Source organism: Myxine glutinosa, chromosome 7, assembly GCF_964187855.1.
Source record: "Myxine glutinosa chromosome 7, kmMyxGlut1.1, whole genome shotgun sequence".
In the NCBI taxonomy this organism is placed as follows: domain Eukaryota; kingdom Metazoa; phylum Chordata; class Myxini; order Myxiniformes; family Myxinidae; genus Myxine; species Myxine glutinosa.
The window spans coordinates 66,919,175-66,935,768 of NC_136267.1; positions in this window are offsets into that span (position 1 = coordinate 66,919,175).

The following is a 16,594-nucleotide window of genomic DNA, read 5'->3' on the forward strand; positions in this document are numbered from 1 at the left end:
TATAATTCGTACCACGCTAAGTCAATGATGGAAGGGACGAAACTGTCGAATCAAAGGAAGAACAGGTTTAATTATTATTTACACAATGTACACTGGTAGAAGAAGAAGAAGAAGAGACACAGGGCAGTCTTAAGCAGTCTTAACTTATTTTCCCAGACAATGGGCCCACTCACACACACAGGGAGATGAAGGAAGAAATGTTCATGCGCCGAACGCGCTGGCTTTAGTCATCCAGGAACAGCTCACCTGGCGTGGCCCTCTGGCGGTCACAGCAAGTATCCCGGCGAAGGCAGGCAGGCAGGCGGGAGATTCCTCGCGGCGCGTGTATTGGCAAAGGCAGGCAGGCGGGAAAATACGCACGTCCGTGGCCCGGCACGGCTGTCTTTCACAGCGCGATTAATACAACTGCGCACTTTCACTCTCGTAACTGACACAGCGCAACTCGTCTGCACCCCTCGTGGATCTGACTCCAGCTCAACTGAGAACTCAACTTAGGCGGGGATCTGCCTCCAGCTCAACTCACATCTGAGCGCTCCGAACTCATAACTCGCTGGCTTGCCATGCGCACATCTCATAACTGAGGTGGGGGCTCTGGGCACAGGGTTATATTGCCCCCGCCCTAGCCCGCATCGAATGTTCCAAACCCCGCCTTTTGCCGCAGTGGTAAGTCACTCCCCTCGAGCCCTGATTGGCGGCTCGTGCTTACCGGTCACTCCCACTCCTCCTGCCCCGCCTTCCTTCGGCCTTGATCGACTTGTTCAGGCCGGCCTTGTGGTATTTCGCGCCAAAACCCAAAGCATCGAGGCATCGTAAAGGACCTAACTCTCCTTGTCCTACTCAATGCAAAACTAAACACAGGAAAGTTCTACGCTTACATTTACTATGAAATAACTGAGCTTTAAACGAGGCTACATGTTGTAGTGTAACTAAACTATGAGGGGAAATTAACCTTTATTATAAGAACACAAAACCGCAACAATATTTTTTGTAAATATTTGAAATGCATGGTTGTTTAAGGGCATGTTAAGGAGAATAGGCAGGTAGATTCGGCTCATTTCCCACAGCCCTCCTGATATATTTCATAGGCTAATTAAGTGTGAGATAGTAAGTGCTAAGACTGGAATGGTAGTGCCTGCAGTGAACCTAGCAGGGGCTACGGTTCCAGGGGGGGCGGAGGTTGTGTTATGGATTTTGGGTAGGGCATATATAGATTCAGGTAGATTTGCATAGGTAGGTGCTTTGACTGTCATGATAGGGAATCTCACCTGTAATTTCTGTTTCGGCGGTTTGTTCGGATTAAGGGTATCTTTGTGGTTATACGAGTGTTCGGGAATGTTAAAGGACTCAGGAGGCTCCGATATGACCAAACAGCTTTTACAAAAGCAAAGCTTTATTAGCTAATAATTCACTTGTTTCAAATAATAACAATGACTACAATAACTCAACGAATTTGGCTAATTCAAGTCGTTGGTTCTTCTTCTTTGGTCGGTCTTCTGCGCTGTCCTCGTTCCGTACTCGTTCGTTCCGTTGGGCAGAGATTCTGATGACAAGTGTGTTGACTCAAAGTATGTTCTCGTTTATATGGGCACCGCCGCGCTAATCCTCTCTCTGCTAAATGCTCCGAGGTCATCCACGCTCGCCCCCCTGCTGGGGAGTTCCTTCACCCTCTTTGCATCCCGATGTCCAAAACAATAGTACGGGCTTGGGAATATGTGTTAGCCTGGGGTCGTGATAAGGTGAACAAAAGAACTCCCAGGTTCCATGTTCTGAGATACATTCCTGACTTTCTTACGAACCACCTGGACTACCTGCTCCGTTACTAGTCCCAACCAATGAGTTACACTTCCACACGAGGATGGCTTTGTGATAAGTAGTTGTAGGGATTATGCTAATTCCCCGGTGTGTCGTTCCCTCTGTGATCATCCATTTGTCCCATATGGCAACGCCCATAGACGTAGATTAGAAATCCATTCCCATTAGCGCACACATTCATTAATCCCCCTCCACCACAATAACAATGGAACTGACAGGAAGAACAGTCAGGAAGCAGCTGCGCATTGCGCACCATGGCGATGGAACATTGCTCAGGCAGGCAATAGCCATGCCCAGAAGGACTCGTGATTGACTGGGGGGGGGGGGGGGCAAGCAAGAAGCAGGCCGCCGATTGGCGGAGTAGGAAGAGACGAGCTGATTGGCGAACAAACGAATGCCATGAGAGAGAAGTTACGCGGCCATTGGTGGAGGGTTGAGCCTGTAATGTTGGCCGAGAGGGATTGGAAGAGAGAGAGAGAGAGATGACGTCAGGAACGATTGACAAAAAGTGACGTAGACTGACATTTTCTCTCTCTCATCCCTGCTCGTGGAGATAGACGTTGGTGCCTGGACCTCGCTCGTTCTTGCCCTCACAATTCCTCTGTCCCGACCTCTTGCCCTCATACCTTCATTCACCTCGACTCTCTCCTTTGCGACCCGAATGTTGAGTGCATCGCAGCTTCATGCCGAATCCGGGAAGAGATTGCCCGGGTTGTGGAGGCAGGTTGCACGCCCGCTCACTCGCTTGGCGCGAGATGTTTTATCGAGGCCTGGTGAACGGTGGTGCATCGAGGTCTTTATTCCCGCCAACCAGAGCCGCGGTCAGATGACTGCGCTCGGAGCCTGATCATCCCGGACGATCCCTGACACTGCCAGACAGAGCTAAGCCGCACCACAGAACACAACGGTTTATTTGATTAATTCTTCCCCTGTGCTTGTATTTGAAGTGAGGTGTGTGGGATCCCAAATTAGGATCATATATTATTTACCGTCGCGTTCTTATTCTCGGGGTCCGGCAATAAAGCCGTATTTATTTTTGTACATAAATTCCGTTTCGTGTGATTTATAAATTTGCAGGGTGAAGCCTGTGTGCGGCAGCCGTCCAGGTGAGTCAGTATTCTTCATTCCGTCTCGCGTATCATTCGCCATCAATTGGATAACGCCTCAAAGTAAGCTCGATTAGCCATCCGTGGATGCTCTGTCTTAATACAGCCATCCACAGTACAATATATTCAGGCAACATTCACTTCCTGTAAGCCTAATCCACACCACATGGAATTGTTGAAGTCTGCATGGACTTCTGAGTTTATTGAAATGTCCCTCTCCAATTGAGTAAGTGAGTTATCACTTGCATCCTGTTCGAACCTGTTCTTACTCTTCTCATTGCAGGAAAGCAAGGGAACTGGGTGTTGCTTTATAATACAAATTGTGATGCACAGCAGTATTATAATATTTTGAATATGGAATGCTAATAAAGTGAAAAAACATATACTTAGTGATAACTCCTTGAGTAATCTGCATTATGAATTATAGATACTAGCAATGGTACCCGCCCTAAGGGCGGGGCTTCAATTGTGAAGCCCAAATGAAAAGGTAAAATATCAGAAATTGAAGGCTTTTTTTATTTTAAACGATTCATATAAACATCCGTTAAATCATATCACATGCAAATCATCAAAATCGAAACAGTATCTTACTATAATTCACCAAATGCCCCACATTCCACACATCCACACAATCACGTGTATGGATGTTACGTGTGTGTGCCGTGCACGTGCCGTGTGTGTGGATGCTACATACGGGTGGGAGGCCAGAAGCAAACAGGCAATGCAGATACCGCGAATGCTAAAGCATGAAACCAATAAATTCCACATTCCTGTAGCACCTTCAGTCGCACATCAGACATGGATGGACAGCAAGTTCGTGAAGGGCTTCCATGAAAAACGTACCCATTCGCAAACAAACGGGTATGTTCACGTATAGAAACATCGATCGTGGGACCGTGGCAAATCTGCATATGGCGATCCGCGAAGTTCACGTTCAGAAAGTATAAACCATCACGGCATGTCGTCATTCACTTGAACTCAATATCTATTTTTTAATTCCAAACAACATAACTCCAATTAATCACAAAATAAACTTTTAACAACATTGTTAATGTTTCCTTCATTGTAAAAACTCCCAAATCAACAGTTAAAAGGATTTGGAGCCGATAGGTGTTACGGCCTTGGCAAGATCGATGGAGACAGCGATCTGTTAGCGTATTGACCGCCCAAATAGCTATGTGGAATTCTCTCATGTAGAGATTAAATGTCTTTGAACTTTTCCCGAGGTCATTATTTACTTTTAATGATGTTTATATAGGAATGATGTTTAATGATGTTTATATTGGTTTTGGGTCGTCCTTTCCGCATATCTCGTCGGATTGTAAGTTGGATACACGGCCGTGACGTGATGGCGGCTAGGGGGATGGAATTCTCTCAAGCAGGGATTCAACGCCCACAATGGTACCCGCCGCCCTGCGGGCGGGGCTTCAATTGTGAGGCCCAAATGAAAAGGTAAAATATCAGAAATTGAAGGCTTTTTTTATTTTAAACGATTCATATAAACATCCGTTAAATCATATCACATGCAAATTATCAAAATCTAAACAGTATCTTACTATAATTCACCAAATGCCCCCCCATTCCACACATCCACACAATCACGTGTATGGATGTTACGTGTGTGTGCCATGCACGTGCCGTGTGTGTAGATGTTACGTAAGGGTGGGAGGCCAGAAGCAAACAGGCAATGCAGATACCGCGAATGCTAAAGCATGAAACCAATAAATTCCACATTCCTGTAGCACCTTCAGTCGCACGTCAGACATGGATGGACAGCAAGTTCGTGAAGGGCTTCCATGAAAAACGTACCCATTCCCAAACAAACGGGTACGTTCACGTATAGAAACATCGATCGTGGGACCGTGGCGAATCTGCATATGGCGATCCGCGAAGTTCACGTTCAGAAACTATAAACCATCACGGCATGTTGTCATTCACTTGAACTCAATATCTATTTTTTAATTCCAAAAAACATAACTCCAATTAATCACAAAATAAACTTTTAACAACATTGTTAATGTTTCCTTCATTGTAAAAACTACCAAATCAACAGTTAAAAGGATTTGGAGCCGATAGGTGTTACGGCCTTGGCAAGATCGATGGAGACATCGATCTGTTAGCGTATACACCGCCCAAATAGCTATGTGGATTTCTCTCATGTAGAGATTAAATGTCTTTGAACTTTTCCCGAGGTCATTATTTACTTTTAATGATGTTTACATACGGATGATGTTTAATGATGTTTATATTGGTTTTGGGTGGTCCTTTCCGCATATCTTGTGGGATTGTAAGTTGGATAGACGGCCGTGACGTGATGGCGGCTAGGGGGATGGAATTCTCTCAAGCAGGGATTCAACGCCCACAACGGTACCCGCTGCCCTGTGGGCGGGGCTTCAATTGTGAGGCCCCAATGGAAAGGTAACATATCAGAAATTGGAGGCTGTTTTTATTTTAAACGATTCATATAAACATCCGTTAAATCATATCACATGCAAATCATCAAAATCTAAACAGTATCTTCCTATAATTCACCAAATGTCCCACAGTGATCGATACACTATGATCGTGATGATCGTGATCGTGAATCGTGATCGATAATCGTGTTCACAATCGCTATGTCGTATATACTCCTGATACGTGTTTCCTTCACTTGAAATGGGTTAGAATTCTCCCAAGCAGGGATTCAACCCGTGTCCTTATAAAAGGTCTTTGTCTGAGGTCACCGAGTCCGATCAAGTCTGTGCAGCGATCGGTGCAGCCATTTGAGCGGCACCCGGGAAAACAACATCGTCACAATGGAAACATCGTCACAATGAACATTATGCAAACGCAAATGTTATGCGGGAGTCCAAACCTGAGAATTCTGGAGACTAAAGCTGAAATTGGGAAAACTAAATAGCCTATTTTACTCCTGGAGATCCCAGGATTATCCACCCAAAATATCTTTGCGATCGGTTCAGCAGTTTTTACGGTACCTTCGAACAGACAGACAGACAGACAGACGGATGGGCGGACATTTGGTGAATTATAGTAAGATTGTGTGAGGCTGTAGTTTGAAATACTAAGGAATTTTCAAAATGTATATTGCAAATAAAGGTCAGAATACATTAGTGATAAATCTTTGAGTAATCTGCGCTATAAATTATAGAAATTATGTGCTGTGCTTCGATATACTTAAAGGAATAAAGCTTACATTGATAATCTGTGCAAAGATGAAATACAGTATTTCTTTAAAACCATGAAAACGGTTTTTCCAGACAGAGTGGAATGTCAGGACTCTTTTTTTCCTAAAATGCCTATCTTTATAGCTTATGTTTAAATGTAAACCAGATGCTTTTCCGTGCCTGCTTGTCTCGAATCCCTGACCCCTTGTTCGAACTCTCATCATTCAGTCGAATGCCCCAAAGCACAGAATAATTGATTTTGCCCCCCCCCCCACCCCCAAACACGATATAAGACGAGATGCAAACTGAATTGGGGAAAAGACCTACTGGATATGTTGTATGGAGTCCTGTTTGAGTATGCCGGCATAGTTCAGTTAAACTGTGTTGTAATCCTTATTATATTCAAGTGAGTCTTCTCCATTGAATTAAATCTTTGACATTGTTGTTGAGGTGTGGACATTCTATTTAGTGTACACCCAACCAAGGCAGAATGAAGTACTTGAACGAGTGAATTGCGTCATTTAGTGATTAAGGGGTCAGTTTAGGGAGATTGGCTATAATTTAAAAATTTTTCCACATAGAACCATGGTTGACCCCTTAAAATGCAGCATTTTCCACTGGAAAGTTTTAAAAATAGGATTGGGGTGGGGGAGGGGGAGAAGGTTGGTCTTTGTGAAATACTTCTAAAATGGCCCCAAACTTGAAAAAATGACCCAAGTGAAAGTAAAACAAGTTATTGTGGTAACGAAAACCTATCACGGACGGACGGATGGACATGGACAGACAACCGGATGGACAACCTGAAAACATAATGCCTCCGGCGACTTCGTCGTCAGAGGCATAAAAACCACTTATTTTGGGATCAGAAATGTAAAAAGGTTAGGAGCAGACCCCCAAAGGTGATCTTATCACAATTATCTTTACATTTGTACTTGAAGACATGTCTAGGCATCATTTCAGTGAAATGTAGATACTGTGGGTCCATTTTTCACATTACTGGAGCAGAAAACGTGATTTTTCATAGTTTCGCTTGATGTGTGCCAAAAATGACACCATATTTGGCAATAGCACGGTAACGTCATGGAGTCAAACACCAGCCGTTTTGTTTATAGTGGCCCAAGGTATGCTTTATCATAACAACACACACCAGATAAATCAGTCTTTGTTGTAAATAAACTCCCGAAGCTGGGGTTTTAATAACCTACAGTCACGTGAAAAAGTAAGTACATCCCATGTAAAGTTTTGTCTTTTTCAACATATTTCAACATACAGCTATTTGATCTTCATTTCAACAATATTGATAGATAAAGGTGATATAATATAACAAATATCATGAAACATTTACATTTTGTAGTCCATTGTATAATTTAAATAAACATAAATGCAAATTTCGCATGTGGAAAAAGTAAGTACACCCCGATATTTAGCACTACTTCAAATACCTAAAATTAGAATCAGGTGCACCAGCTCAGGTGCAAATGATTAGAACATTGTCAGAGAGGATCTTGGAGAAACCTGTCTTATTTAAACCTCAGACATTTAGTTTGGTTTGCTCTTTGTTGTTGAAGTGTGTGGCGTCACCATGCATAGATCAAAAGAGCTCTCTGAGGCCTTCAGAAAGAAGGTTATAGATGCCTACGAGTCTGGGAAGGGATTTAAAAAGATCTCCAAACAATTTGAAATCAATCATTCGACTGTCCAGAAGATCATCTACAAGTGGAGAAGATTCCAAACAACTGCAAACTTGTTCAGGCCAGGCCGTCCCAGCAAGTTCAGCCCGAGAGCAGACCGCAAGATGCTGAAAGAAGTCTCAAAGAACCCCAGAATGTCATCACGGGACCTACAGGTAGCTCTTGCTACTGTTGATGTCAAAGTGCACGAGTCTACCATTAGAAAGAGGCTGCACAAATTTGATCTGCATGGGAGGTGTGCCAGGAGGAAACCTTTGCTGTCCAGAAAGAACATCAGGGCAAGACTAAAGTTTGCCAATGAACACCTCGGCAAAGACCAGCACTTCTGAAACAATGTGCTCTGGACAGATGAGTCAAAGGTAGAGCTATTTGGCCACAGTACCAGAAGACATGTTTGGCAAAAACCAAAGACAGCATTTGACCACAAGAACCTGATATGAACTGTAAAGCATGGTGGTGGAAATATTATGGTTTGGGGCAGCTTTGCTGCATCAGGGCCTGGGCAGCTCACCATCATAGAATCCACTATGAAATCTTCATTGTACCAGAGGGTGCTTGAGGATAATGTGAGGCCATCTGTTGGAAAGTTGAAGCTCAACCGAGGGTGGACCTTGCAACATGACAATGACCCTAAACATACCAGTAAATCCACCAAGGAATGGCTGAAAAGAAAGAAATGGAGGGTTCTCGCATGGCCAAGTCAAAGCCCGGATCTAAATGCCATCGAGATGTTGTGGGGGGATTTGAAACGAGCTGTGCATGCAAGAAACCCCTCAAACATCGCACAGCTGAAAGAATTCTGCATGGAGGAGTGGGCAAATATTTCTCCCAGTCGATGTCAGAGACTGGTAAACAGTTATAAGAAATGCCGACTTGAGGTTGTTTCTGCCAAAGGGGGCAATACTACCTATTAGAGCCAAGGGTGTACTTACTTTTTCCACATGCGAAATTTGCATTTATGTTTATTTAAATTATTCAATGGATTACAAAATGTAAATGTTTCATGGCATTTGTTATATTATATCACCTTTATCTTTCAATATTGTTGAAATGAAGATCAAATAGCTGTATGTTGAAATATGTTGAAAAAGTCAAAACTTTACATGGGGTGTACTTACTTTTTCACGTGTCTGTACATTCACCTTTGGTGGTGGAAGTAATAAAGGGCTCTGAAATCATAGCCTCACTTAAATACTTACGGTCTCAATACTTTCCCTAAAACTAATTTATAATGTAGTAGTTAGTACACTTAAAAAGATTTGCAGCCACAATATGCCTGTTTACCACTTCTGTATTTATTTTGCAAACAATTTCAGGAACAACGGCATTTCAACTTGAAATTAAGTTGCATGAAATCCGAACCACAACTTACACAAAATGTATTCCCTGTTTCCTCACCGGAATATTTTTGAAACCACAATATCAAAATGTTTTCTATCCTCCTCAGTTTATCACTGCACATTATTACACAGCAACACTCGTCTTTCCTCACCTTGTATTCCATCACAGTAACACGCTGAAGGCTGCGAATGTTTAATTGTCATTCCACTGTTAGAGATTCATGAGCAGTGAATAATCATATAATTTTTTCCTGACATGCCTTCAAGGTCTTATGCCTACCTGGGGCCAAAGGCTTGAGGGTGTTCGGTGAATGCTGGAACACAGGATTCCTTTACCGAGTGAACCGAAGACAATGTGACTGTTACGTTTTCATAATCTTCAATGTTATCTGAGGCTGTTTAGCGCTTGGTTCTTCTATTATGGATTCTTGATGCCTTTTGTTAAAGTACGAATAATTTTACTCGTAGGAAATGTGGTGTATTTGAAGAGCTGTGTAAAATATTATGTGCACGGGAGGATGAGGTGTAGAGATTGGATTTGAAAAGGGGAACGGAAGTTGGAAAGTATGGAAGAGGAGAATGGAAAGAAAGTGGAGAAAGATGATGTGTAAGAGGTGAGGACGGAGGTGGAATGTATAATAATAATAATAATAATAATAATATGAAGGATGATAATAATAATAATAATATGATGATGATGATGATGATCATGATTATAATGATGATGATGGTGATGAAACGAAATGAGTGAGAGCACAGCAGGGAGACAGAGTGCACCCCACCATAGAATAATTTGAGATGTTTGTTTGTTTGTTTGACTTCTATGCACATATGAATTGCTGGAGGTAATGAGTTGAAAACTGATGGTTGTAATCAGGGTGTGCCAAGGAAGGTTTTAAGGGGTAAAAAGAATAAATAAAATGAATAGTCTCAGAGGGGGACAAATATGCAAATTCTCGATGTAAATGTGAATCATATAAGACGCTCCTGGTGCGAGGGGATATAAGACGTCACAATAAAATTCACAAATTCTCGGCATCAAAACCAGACATTGTACAAGTGGGGGAATTATCACACTATGATGTCATACTGTTTTCATACTGTCATACTTCATCTTTCTATTCTCTGTGTAATAATCTGGATAAGTATGCTGCCTCGTGTTCTGACCTTCATTCCTTCATCTTTCTATTCTCTGTGTAATAGACTGGATAAGTCTGCTGCCTCATATTCTGACCTCCATTCCTTCATCTTTCTATTCTCTGTGTGATAGACTGGATAAGTCTGCTGCCTCGTGTTCTGACCTCCATTCCTTCATCTTTCTATTCTCTCTGTAATAAACTGGATAAGTCTGCTGCCTCGTATTCCGACCTTCTTTCCTTCATCTTTCTGTTCTCTGTGTAATAGACTGGATAAGTCTGCTGCCTCGTATTCCGACCTCCATTCCTTCATCTTTCTATTCTCTCTGTAATAAACTGGATAAGTCTGCTGCCTCGTATTCCGACCTTCATTCCTTCATCTTTCTATTCTCTGTGTAATAAACTGGATAAGTTTGCTGCCTCGTATTCTGACCTCCAATCCTTCATCTTTCTGTTCTCTGTGTAATAGACTGGATAAGTCTGCTGCCTCGTGTTCTGACCTCCATTCCTTCATCTTTCTATTCTCTCTGTAATAAACTGGATAAGTCTGCTGCCTCGTATTCCGACCTTCATTCCTTCATCTTTCTATTATCTGTATAATAACCTTGATAAGTATGCTGCCTCGTATTTCCGACCTTCATTCCTTCATCTTTCTATTATCTGTGTAATACACTGGATGAGTCTGCTGCCTCATATTTCCGACCTTCATTCCTTCATCTTTATATGCTCTGTGGAATAAACTGGATGAGTCTGCTGCCTCGTGTTCTGACCTCCATTCCTTCATCTTTCTATTATCTGTGTAATAGCCTGGATGAGTCTGTCACCTCGTGTTCTGACCTCCATTCCTTCATCTTTCTATTCTCTCTGTAATAAACTGGATAAGTCTGCTGCCTCGTGTTCTGACCTTCATTTCTTCATCTTTCTATTCTCTGTGTGATAAACTGGTTAAGTCTGCTGCCTCGTGTTCTGACCTTCATTCCTTCATCTTTCTATTATCTGTGTAATACACTGGATGAGTCTGCTGCCTCGTATTCTGACCTTTATTCCTTCATCTTTCTATTCTCTATGTAATAAACTACATAATTTTGCTGCCTGACATTCCGACTTTCATTCCTTCATCTTTCTATTCTCTGTGTAATAAGAAGGATAAGTCTGCTGCCTCGTGTTCTGACCTTCATTCCTTCATCTTTCTATTCTCTGTGTAAGAGACTGGATGAGTCTGCTGCCTGACATTCTGACCTTCATTCCTTCATCTTTCTATTCTCTGTGTAATATAAAGGACAAGTCTGTTGCCACGTATTCTGACCTCCATTCCTTCATCTTTCTTTCCATTCTCTGTGTAATAAACAAGACAAGTCTGCTGCCTCATGTTCTGACCTTCATTCCTTCATCTATCTATTCCCTGTGTAATAAACTGTAGATGTCTGCTGTCTCATGTTCTGACCTTCATTTCTTCATCTTTCTATTCTCTGTGTAATAGACTGGATAAGTCTGCTGCCTCGTATTCCGACCTCCATTCCTTCATCTTTCTATTCTCTCTGTAATAAACTGGATAAGTCTGCTGCCTCGTAATCCGACCTTCATTCCTTCATCTTTCTATTATCTGTGTAATACACTGGATGAGTCTGCTGCCTCGTGTTCTGACCTTCATTCCTTCATCTTTCTATTCTCTCTGTAATAAACTGGATAAGTCTGCTGCCTCGTAATCCGACCTTCATTCCTTCATCTATCTATTCCCTGTGTAATAAACAAGACAAGTCTGCTGCCTCATGTTCTGACCTTCATTCCTTCATCTATCTATTCCCTGTGTAATAAACTGTAGATGTCTGCTGTCTCATGTTCTGACCTTCATTTCTTCATCTTTCTATTCTCTGTGTAATAGACTGGATAAGTCTGCTGCCTCGTATTCCGACCTTCATTCCTTCATCTTTATATGCTCTGTGGAATAAACTGGATGAGTCTGTCACCTCGTGTTCTGACCTCCATTCCTTCATCTTTCTATTCTCTCTGTAATAAACTGGATAAGTCTGCTGCCTCGTGTTCTGACCTTCATTTCTTCATCTTTCTATTCTCTGTGTGATAAACTGGTTAAGTCTGCTGCCTCGTGTTCTGACCTTCATTCCTTCATCTTTCTATTATCTGTGTAATACACTGGATGAGTCTTCTGCCTCGTATTCTGACCTTTATTCCTTCATCTTTCTATTCTCTATGTAATAAACTGCATAATTTTGCTGCCTGACATTCCGACTTTCATTCCTTCATCTTTCTATTCTCTGTGTAATAAGAAGGATAAGTCTTCTGCCTCGTGTTCTGACCTTCATTCCTTCATCTTTCTATTCTCTGTGTAAGAGACTGGATGAGTCTGCTGCCTGACATTCTGACCTTCATTCCTTCATCTTTCTATTCTCTGTGTAATATAAAGGACAAGTCTGTTGCCTCGTATTCTGACCTCCATTCCTTCATCTTTCTTTCCATTCTCTGTGTAATAAACCAGACAAGTCTGCTGCCTCATGTTCTGACCTTCATTCCTTCATCTATCTATTCCCTGTGTAATAAACTGTAGATGTCTGCTGTCTCATGTTCTGACCTTCATTTCTTCATCTTTCTATTCTCTATGTGATAAACTGGTTAAGTCTGCTGCCTCGTGTTCTGACCTTCATTCCTTCATCTTTCTATTCTCTGTGTAATACACTGGATGCGTCTGCTGCCTCATATTCTGACCTTTATTCCTTCATCTTTCTATTATTTGTGTAATAGCCTGGATAAGTCTGCTGCCTCGTGTTCTGACCTCCATTCCTTCATCTTTCTATTCTCTGTGTAATAAACTGGATAAGTATGCTGCCTCGTATTCTGACCTTCATTCCTTCATCTTTCTATTATCTATGTAATAGACTGGATAAGTCTGCTGCCTCGTATTCTGACCTTCATTCCTTCATCTTTCTATTATCTGTGTAATCAACTGGATAAGTCTACTGCCTCGTATTCTGACCTTCATCTTTCTATTCCTTCTGTAATAGACTGGATGGGTCTGCTGCTTTGTGCTCTGACCTCCATTTCTTCATCTTTCTATTCTCTGTGTAATAAATTGGACAAGTCTTCCATCTCATATTCTGACTTTCATTCCTTCATCTCTCTGTTCTCTGTGTGATAGACTGGATAAGTCTGCTGCCTTGTGTTCTGACCTCCATTCCTTCATCTTTCTATTCCCTGTGTTATAAACCAGATAAGTCTGCTGCCTCGTGTTCTGACCTCCATTCCTTCATCTTTCTATTCCCTGTGTTATAAACCGGATAAGTCTGCTGCCTCGTGTTCTGACCTCCATTCCTTCATCTTTCAATTCTTTGTGTAATAAACTGGATAAGTCTGCTGCCCCATGTTCTGATCTTCATTCCTTCATCTTTCTGTTCTCTGTGTGATCGACTGGATAAGTCTGCTGCCTCATGTTCTGATCTTCATTCCTTCATCTTTCTGTTCTCTGTGTGATAGACTGGATAGGTCTGCTGCCTTGTGTTCTGACCTTCATTCCTTCATCTTTCTATGCTCTGTGCAATAAACTGGATAAGTCTGCTGCCTCGTGTTCTGACCTCCATTCCTTCATCTTTCAATTCTTTGTGTAATAAACTGGATAAGTCTGCTGCCCCATGTTCTGATCTTCATTCCTTCATCTTTCTGTTCTCTGTGTGATCGACTGGATAGGTCTGCTGAGTCGTGTTCTGACCTCCATTCCTTCATCTTTCTATTCCCTGTGTTATAAACCGGATAAGTCTGCTGCCTCATGTTCTGTCCTCCATTCCTTCATCTTTCTATTATTTGTGTAATAGACTGGATAAGTCTACTGCCTCGTGTTCTGACCTTCATTCCTTCATCTTTCTATTCCTTCTGCAATAGACTGGATGGGTCTGCTCCTTTGTGCTCTGACCTCCATTTCTTCATCTTTCTATTCTCTGTGTAATAAATTGGACAAGTCTTCCATCTCATATTCTGACTTTCATTCCTTCATCTTTCTGTTCTCTGTGTGATAGACTGGATAATTCTGCTGCCTTGTGTTCTGACCTTCATTCCTTCATCTTTCTATTCTCTGTGCAATAAACTGGATAAGTCTGCTGCCTCATATTCTGACATTCATTCCTTCATCTTTCTGTTCCCTGTGTGATAGACTGGATAATTCTGCTGCCTTGTGTTCTGACATTCATTCCTTCATTTATCTATTCTCTGTGTAATAGACTGGATAAGTCTGCTGCCTCGTGTTCTGACCTCCATTCCTTCATCTTTCTATTCTTTGTGTAATAAACTGGATAAGTCTGCTGCCTCATGTTCTGATCTTCATGTCTTCATCTTTCTATTGTTTGTGTGATAGACTGGATAAGTCTGCTGCCTCGTGTTCTGTCCTCCATTCCTTCATCTTTATATGCTCTGTGTGATAAACTGGATAAGTCTGCTGCCTCGTGTTCTGTCCTTCATTCCTTCATCTTTCTATTATCTGTGTAACAGACTGGATAAGTCTGCTGCCTCGTGTTCTGACCTCCATTCCTTCATCTTTCTATTCTCTGTGTGATAAACTGCATACGTCTGCTGCCTCGTGTTCTGACCTCCATTCCTTCATCTTTCTATTCTCGGTGAGATAAACTGGACAAGTCTGCTGCCTCGTGTTCTGTCCTCCATACCTTCATCTTTCTATTCCCTGTGTGATAAACTGGATAAGTCTGCTGCCCCGTGTTCTGACCTCCATTCCTTCATCTTTCTATTCCCTGTGTTATAAACCGGATAAGTCTGCTGCCTCGTGTTCTGACCTCCATTCCTTCATCTTTCTATTCGCTGTGTTATAAACCAGATAAGTCTGCTGCCTCGTGTTCTGACCTTCATTCCTTCATCTTTCTGTTCTCTGTGAAATAAACTGGATAAGTCTGCAGCCTCGTGTTCTGACCTCCATTCCTTCATCTTTCTATTCTCTGTGTAATAAACCGGATAAGTCTGCTGCCTCGTGTTCTGACCTCCATTCCTTCATCTTTCTATTCGCTGTGTTATAAACCAGATAAGTCTGCTGCCTCGTGTTCTGACCTTCATTCCTTCATCTTTCTATTCTCTGTGTGATAAACTGGATAAGTCTGCTGCCTCGTGTTCTGTCCTTCATTCCTTCATCTTTACATTCTCTGTGTGATAAACTGGATAAGTCTGCTGCCTCGTGTTCTGACCTCCATTCCTTCATCTTTCTATTCTCTGTGTGATAAACTGGATAAGTCTGCTGCCTTGTGTTCTGACCTCCATTCCTTCATCTTTCTATTCCCTGTGTAATAAACTGGAGGAGTCTGCTGCCTCATGTTCTGACCTTCATTCCTTCATCTTTCTATTCTCTGTGTGATAAACTGGATAGGTCTGCTGCCTGGTGTTTTGTCCTTCATTCCTTCATCTTTCTATTCCCTGTCTTATAAACCGGATAAGTCTGCTGCCTCGTGTTCTGACCTTCATTCCTTCATCTTTCTATGCCCTGTCTTATAAACCGGATAAGTCTGCTGCCTCGTGTTCTGACCTTCATTCCTTCATCTTTCTATTCCCTGTCTTATAAACCGGATAAGTCTGCTGCCTCGTGTTCTGACCTCCATTCCTTCATCTTTCTATTTTCTGTGTGATAAACTGGATAAGTCTGCTGCCTCGTGTTCTGACCTCCATTCCTTCATCTTTATATGCTCTGTGTGATAAACTGGATAAGTCTGCTGCCTCGTGTTCTGACCTCCATTCCTTCATCTTTCTATTCTCTGTGTGATAAACTGGATAAGTCTGCTGCCTCGTGTTCTGACCTCCATTCCTTCATCTTTCTATTCTCTGTGTGATAAACTGGATAAGTCTGCTGCCTCGTGTTCTGTCCTCCATTCCTTCATCTTTCTATTCTCTGTCTGATAAACTGGATAAGTCTGCTGCCTCGTGTTCTGACCTCCATTCCTTCATCTTTCTATTCTCTGTGTGATAAACTGGATAAGTCTGCTGCCTCGTGTTCTGACCTCCATTCCTTCATCTTTCTATTCTCTGTGTGATAAACTGGATAAGTCTGCTGCCTCATATTCTGACCTCCATTACTTCACCTTTATATGCTCTCTGTAATAAACTGGATAAGTCTGCTGCCTCGTGTTCTGACCTCCATTCCTTCATCTTTCTATTCTCTGTGTGATAAACTGGATAAGTCTGCTGCCTCGTGTTCTGACCTCCATTCCTTCATCTTTCTATTCTCTGTGTGATAAACTGGATAAGTCTGCTGCCTCGTGTTCTGTCCTCCATTCCTTCATCTTTCTATTCTCTGTGTGATAAACTGGATAAGTCTGCTGCCTCGTGTTCTGACCTCCATTCCTTCAT